We start from the raw sequence: 6,000 nt of genomic DNA, 5'->3' as shown, positions 1-6,000 counted from the left end.
CTTTCCCCAACTCCTAACCAGTCCTGCATTGTTCCCAGGACCTTTCCCTCTTTCTATGGAAAATGGGGGATAGCTTCAACAAATTCACTGTCTTTCTCTGCCAGATTTCAAAGGGATGGGGAAAGTGTCTGAAGGCCCAGCTGGACTTCTTTGGTCCCATAATAACAAACCCTGGGTTTTTCAGAGCTGAGGTTTTTAATTGTGATGAAATCCAATTTATCATTTTTAAAGTTTCTTATGGTGTATGCTTTTTGTGTCCTAAGAAATCCTTGTCTAGCCCAAAGTCACACAAATTTTCCACTGTTTTCTTCTAGAATGTATAGAGTCTTGGTTCTTTCTATCTTTTGCATTAAGTAAAGAAGTTAAACATATACTTACCACATATCTCAGCATTTCCTTTCTTAGATGTTACCCAAGAAAAAAAACACATGTCCACAAAAAGACTTATACTTGCATATTCATATCAGCATTATTCATAATAGTAAAACACTGGAAATAACCCAAATGTCCATCAACAGGTAAATGGATATCCTATAGTACTTCCATACAATGGAATGCTATTCATCAATAAAAAGGAACAAACTATTATTGATCCACCGCAACAACAGGAATGGATCTTAAACACATGATGCTGAGCAAAAGAAGTTAAATATAAAAGTGAACATACTGTATGATTTCAAGGATATGAAACTCAAGAAGTGCTCCTGCTCCTCTACAGTGACAGAAAGCAGACCAGTGGCTGCCAGGGGTCGGGAACACATGGGTGGCGGTAGGCAGACTGCTGAGAAGGGGCAGGAGAGAACCCTTTGGGGGTGATAAAAACATTCTAGACCTTGGTTGCATGGGTGGTTCTGTTGGTTGCAAGGGTGTATACACTTATCAAAACTCAGTGAATTTTACACTTGAAATGGATATATTTTATTTCATGTAAATTACACCTCAATAAAGTGGACTTTAGAAGCAAACACACAAAACAAGCAAAGCAGGTGCTGGTGTAGGATGGATCCAGAGTGGGGACAGGGAGGGGAGTTAGGGCACGGGGTCGTTGGGGGGACTGACGGTGGCCTGGACTGGGGGGAAGAGGCAGGTGATGATATTTTCTGGGGTGGTTTATATTGCCATTTGCTGTTGCTGTTGTTGTTATGTCTCCCTTTGAGCCAGGGCTGGTTCTCGTTTGTAGCTGAATTGACCTTTCTCTCTTCTCTGCTGAGTCATCCTTCAAGGTGACTGTGGAGAACAAGGCATGACCTTAGGCTGGACATCTCTGACAACTGACACGCACACTCTGGAAACCACGTCATTGGCTAGAGTGACTCTGAGAAAACCTGAGATGCCACCCCCCAGGCCCCCAGGCTCTCTGTCCACTCCCCAGCCCCCTCCCTTCCTTTCTAAAACTTCTACCAGAGCTTAGCGCCACTTTGCAATTTTCAGTGGCTGATAGTAGCTGTCCTCTTACGGGACCTTATTTTACCCTGACATCAAAGAATTCAGTTCAAAGGGAAGCTCCCAGGGAGTGAGCTGGCTGGAGAAGAGGGAAGAGGAGATAAAGATTGGGAATCATGGAGATACAGGGTTTAAATCGTACTTCTGCCATTATCTCGCTGTAGGATGCTGGTCAATCCATCACCTCTCTCTCTGGGCCTCAGCTTTGCTATTTGTTAAATGGATCTGTCAATCTCTGGCTGGATCACTGAATTCTTGGGAAATATTGGTTATGATTAATCTTTATGGAGCGCCTACATATCATTGTACTTAAACCCCACAATGACTGTCAAGGCAAATGACTTCACACAGATATGGAAACTGAGGCTTGTGGAATTAAGTAACTGGCACACAGACACACACACACTCTGTATCCATTCAATCCCCCAAACCTCTGTCAATAATTGCTTCCCTCTGCCCCATCAGCATCTTCTAGTACCAAGCAGTCATCATTTCCTGTTTGGATTCTAACAATGTCCTTCATTCTTGCTCCTACCCCAAATCTATCTCTGAAGCCAGAAAGACATTATGAAATTCCCTTGCTTAAAATTCCTCAGTGGCTTCCATTAACCTCAGGATAAAGCCTAAATTGCCCAACAAAGTTAATCAGGCCCTACATGATCTAAGCCCAGCCTTGACCGTCCTCACCTTTCCATGTTCCCTTCCCCAGGATATCCCTACTCACCTTCAATATTCAGCTTAGATACCACTTCTTCCAGGAAGTCTCCCTTGCCTGCACCCCAGATGTAGGTCAGGTCCCCCTACTCAGTACTCCAAGAACACTCATTTCTAACTGTAATCAGAGCACTGGCCACAGTGCAGTTTTGCTGCTTCTGAACTTGTCACTTTCCTCCACCAAACTATGAACCCCAAATGGCAGAGAGTACACACAGGGCTTGGCGCACTGAGGCTAATATTTGTCAGATGTCACGGACCACACAGCCACCAGGACACAGGGCTAAACCAGGATTGAAAGCCAGGATCAGCAGACTCTGGAGACTGTTTTCTATTCTTCCACAGTGATGTTGGTGGAAGCACAAGGATTTGTGGACTAGCAGACCCCAGAGAGGGCAGGCCCAAGTGTCCAGGGGCCCAGAATGGCAAACAGATGCCCCCACTTTCCCCTCCTATATCCATGGCAGACATTGCTAATGGATCATAGCACTCTTCCTCACTGATCCCAGTCTCAGGACTCTTTTCAACACAGGCGCCCACCCAGTCTGTACCAGGCGATCCAAACTAGCACCTGACATGAAGTTTGCTCACCCACGTGATCTGCTTTTCAATAGCCCATTTGGTGGGCAAGGAAAACAAGGTCCAGAGAGAGCACTGGCTTTCCCAATATCATATGCAAGTTGATATGAATGCAGGCACAGGATCCCAGCATCGCTCCTCTCTCAATTCTAAGCTGTTCCCCTCACCCCTCCTAGCCTCTGGCGGTCAACTCCTCATGCCATGTGGTCAAACAATCCTCAGGAATCTAGAGTAAGAAGTGTTAGAGTGAAATAAAGGCCAGGTTATTCTGAGGACAAGAAGAACTACATAAGATGGCCCAGGAGACTTTTTCTTTCCCTTTTTTTCTTTTTTCTCAATGTGAGCAACTCTAGGCCTCTGTCTCTTTTCTGTGGCCCCAGCGGGCCACCTGCTCACTTTCGCCACTGCTGAAATGCACTTCATGGGCACATGGGCTGCACTTCTTCCAGACATGAGTGAAACTTCCAGAACAAAGCACAGAAAACGTCCCAGAACTCGCATTGAAGCCCGATACCTCACTTTCCTCTTTTTTTTTAATACAGCTTTTATATTGGAATAATTCTAGACTGATAGAAAAGTTGCAAAGATAGTATAGAGAGCCCCCAAACACCCCTCACCCAATTTCTGTTTCCCCTCCTTATTGTCTGGCGTTAACTTGGTACACGTGTCAAAACAAAGAACCAACACTGACACCGTCTTCATTTCCTAGGGCTGCGTAACAAAGCACCCCCAACTAGGACCTTATACAACAGAAACGTACTGCCTTGCAGTTCTGAAGGCCAGAAGCCCAAAGCATAGTATCAGCAAAGTATCACCTGGGCCTCTGAAACTCGTAGGAGAGAACCTTTCCTCGCCTCTCCCAGCTTTTGTTTGCTAGCAGACCTTGTAGTGCCTTGGCTGGTAGCTGTATGGCTCTGCTCTCTGCCTTTGTCATGCGTCCTTCTGCCTTGTGTGTCTCTGCCTCTGTGTCTCGTCTCTTCTTCTTATAAGGACTCTAGTCATACTGGATTTAAGACTTATCCTAATTCAGTGTGACTTCCTCTTAATTACATCCACAAAGACCCTATTTCCAGATAAGGTCACCTTCTGAAGTAGTGGGGGTTAGGGCATGGACATATCTTTTTGGAGGGATTCAAGTCAACCCCTAACAATTACTATTCATTAAGATCCATATTTTGAATTCTACCCATTTTTCTCCTCCAGAATCCAGCCCAGGCTGCCACAGTGAATGTTTGATAAACACCCACTCTGGATTTCTCCCTTTCTCCTGGCAGCTACCCCAACTTCCATCCCCTCACCTGAAACTGGGTCTGTTTGATTGTGTTCTGTTGTGCTCTGATGCACCCCCCCCCACCACCACCACTCTACGCCTTCCACCCCATTTTACAGATTATCGTTTGGGGAAAAGCTTTACCTGATTATTTCTAATATTGTAAAACTACTCTTTCTTTGCCATATTCATTTTTTCTCTTTCTGTTTTAAAGTCTAGTTCACATCATCAAAATGGCCACTGGCACTTCCTGAAAAACTTGGCAGTGCATTTTACAGTATTAAAAAAAAAAAAAAAAAAGAAAGAAAAGAAAAGTTCTGCTATTTTTTCCCCCCTCTCCCACCCCCACCCCAAACTCCGTTTGTTCTTTTATGGCTAAGGATATTTATCTCCTGCTTGCCTTAGAAGTTTATGGGCTGCTTTCCCTTTGAATTCCAGGCCAAGGTCAGGGGCCTTTTTTCTTGTGATGTCACAGTGTGTTGCTATGGTTACTGCTGTGACATCATCAGCCAAACCTGGGGGCCTGGTGCAAAGAAGGGATTTGAAACAAACCGTCTCTCTCTCTCATCTGCAGCTTGAGAGGAAGCTGCCGCTGCTTTTACAAACAAGTTTCCAAAAATTGTGTGAAGCTAAAGGGAAGAGTTAAGGAAATTTACTGTCCCCGAAAAAAACGGAGGTCCCTAAAACTCAGGCCACAATCAAAGGCTGAAAATTTCTGAAGAGTAAAAGGCTAAAAGAACAATTGCATTCCTAGGAACCAGAACCCTATATTTATGAAAAGACCACCAGCAAGCCACAAGACAACACACACAAACACACACACTGACCCTATCAACCAAATTGCCTCTGGATGGAATGTATTTCACGAGGTGTCCCCTGGTCTTTAATCTAATCTAATCTGTCTCTCCTGCCTCGAATAAAAGCAAAAGTAAAGAAGGGTACTACAAACCAGGAATGCTTGGTTTAAAAGACTTTTTAATAAAAGGAGAGAAAAAAAAAAAAAAAGCAGGGTGAACACTCATTCATCAGACAGCTTTCATGCTATTAAAACAGCATCTTGAAAAATTTTTTTTAATTATTTTTAGGGTCAGGGGAAGGGAAAAAATGCATTTTTATTGTGACCATGTGTCAAGAGGACTTGGTTGCATAAACTCAATACCCACAATAAGTATATTTGTGTAGTAATTAACATGAGATCAGAGACGAAGTTTTGCCAAAAGGCCATTGTCAGTATGGGGTATACATTGTGTAGATCAAGAATCCAGTTTTCCAAATGTGCTCTACATCGCCATCGTTGTAATTAAGCATTTTGTCATCCAACGACAAAGCAAGCAACAGTTGATTCCCAGAAGGGATTATACCTAAAACACAGTTTCCAAATGTTTCTTCTTGGCAAATCTTTTAAGGAAACTCTATGCAGCAAGAATGTCAAGACATCTGTAATTAGATCTTGTAGAAAAGTGAGGGAGATTGCTGGGGCCAGTTTTTATTTTGTCTCTAGGCGAGTCCCCATGTAATTCCCTGTCCTGATTGTCAAAGGAAATTTACTTATCCCCTCACTTGTCCTTGGGTCATCTATCTTTTGCATTCACTTTCTGCTAGGGTCTCCAGCAACACTCCTGAGATGCAAACTCTCCTCCTGAAAGTTTATTGCAGCAGCTGTGAAGGCAGAACTGCTTGGAACTCCTTGAGCCTTGGTTTCTAAGAGTTTCTGCTTTGTTATGGACTTGGAGGTCTTATTGAGGAAGCAAAAAGGAGGGTGGTTTGGGGCCCCAAGGCTACATTTCAGAAAATACTTGGATTGCAAGGAAAACTGAGGCGAGAAGAGGGAATTACAGGGGTCCCGTCATGCCTATTCCATTTTAACTTTTCGGAGGGGGCGCAGGGAGGTACGTGTGTGTTTGGGTACATGTCCCCATCTGGGTCTGATGCTTGGAAGTGGGTTTCTCTCCGGTTTTATATGTTGGGGTGAGCTTGTGTGTACACAGCCATGC

At 44.0% G+C, this 6,000-nt stretch overlaps 1 long non-coding RNA gene across 3 annotated transcripts in view; it reads right to left on the bottom strand.

Annotated features, from left to right (window-relative positions):
- Positions 1–890: 890 nt before the first annotated feature.
- LOC143683665 (uncharacterized) overlaps positions 891–6,000 on the bottom strand; it is a 48,450-nt gene continuing 43,340 nt past the window's right edge. The window contains exons 1-2 of one of the 3 annotated variants that reach the window (XR_013175579.1): positions 4,407–5,190; positions 891–1,227 (exon numbers count right to left, since the gene is read on the bottom strand). This is a non-coding gene — a long non-coding RNA (uncharacterized LOC143683665). The other 2 variants (XR_013175580.1, XR_013175581.1) reach the window with 2 other exon arrangements.

The sequence above is a fragment of the Tamandua tetradactyla genome, chromosome 5 (assembly GCF_023851605.1).
Source record: "Tamandua tetradactyla isolate mTamTet1 chromosome 5, mTamTet1.pri, whole genome shotgun sequence".
In the NCBI taxonomy this organism is placed as follows: Eukaryota; Metazoa; Chordata; class Mammalia; order Pilosa; family Myrmecophagidae; genus Tamandua; species Tamandua tetradactyla.
The sequence above is the reverse complement of the archived record's forward strand: the minus strand, read 5'-3'. Positions and strand labels throughout refer to the sequence as shown.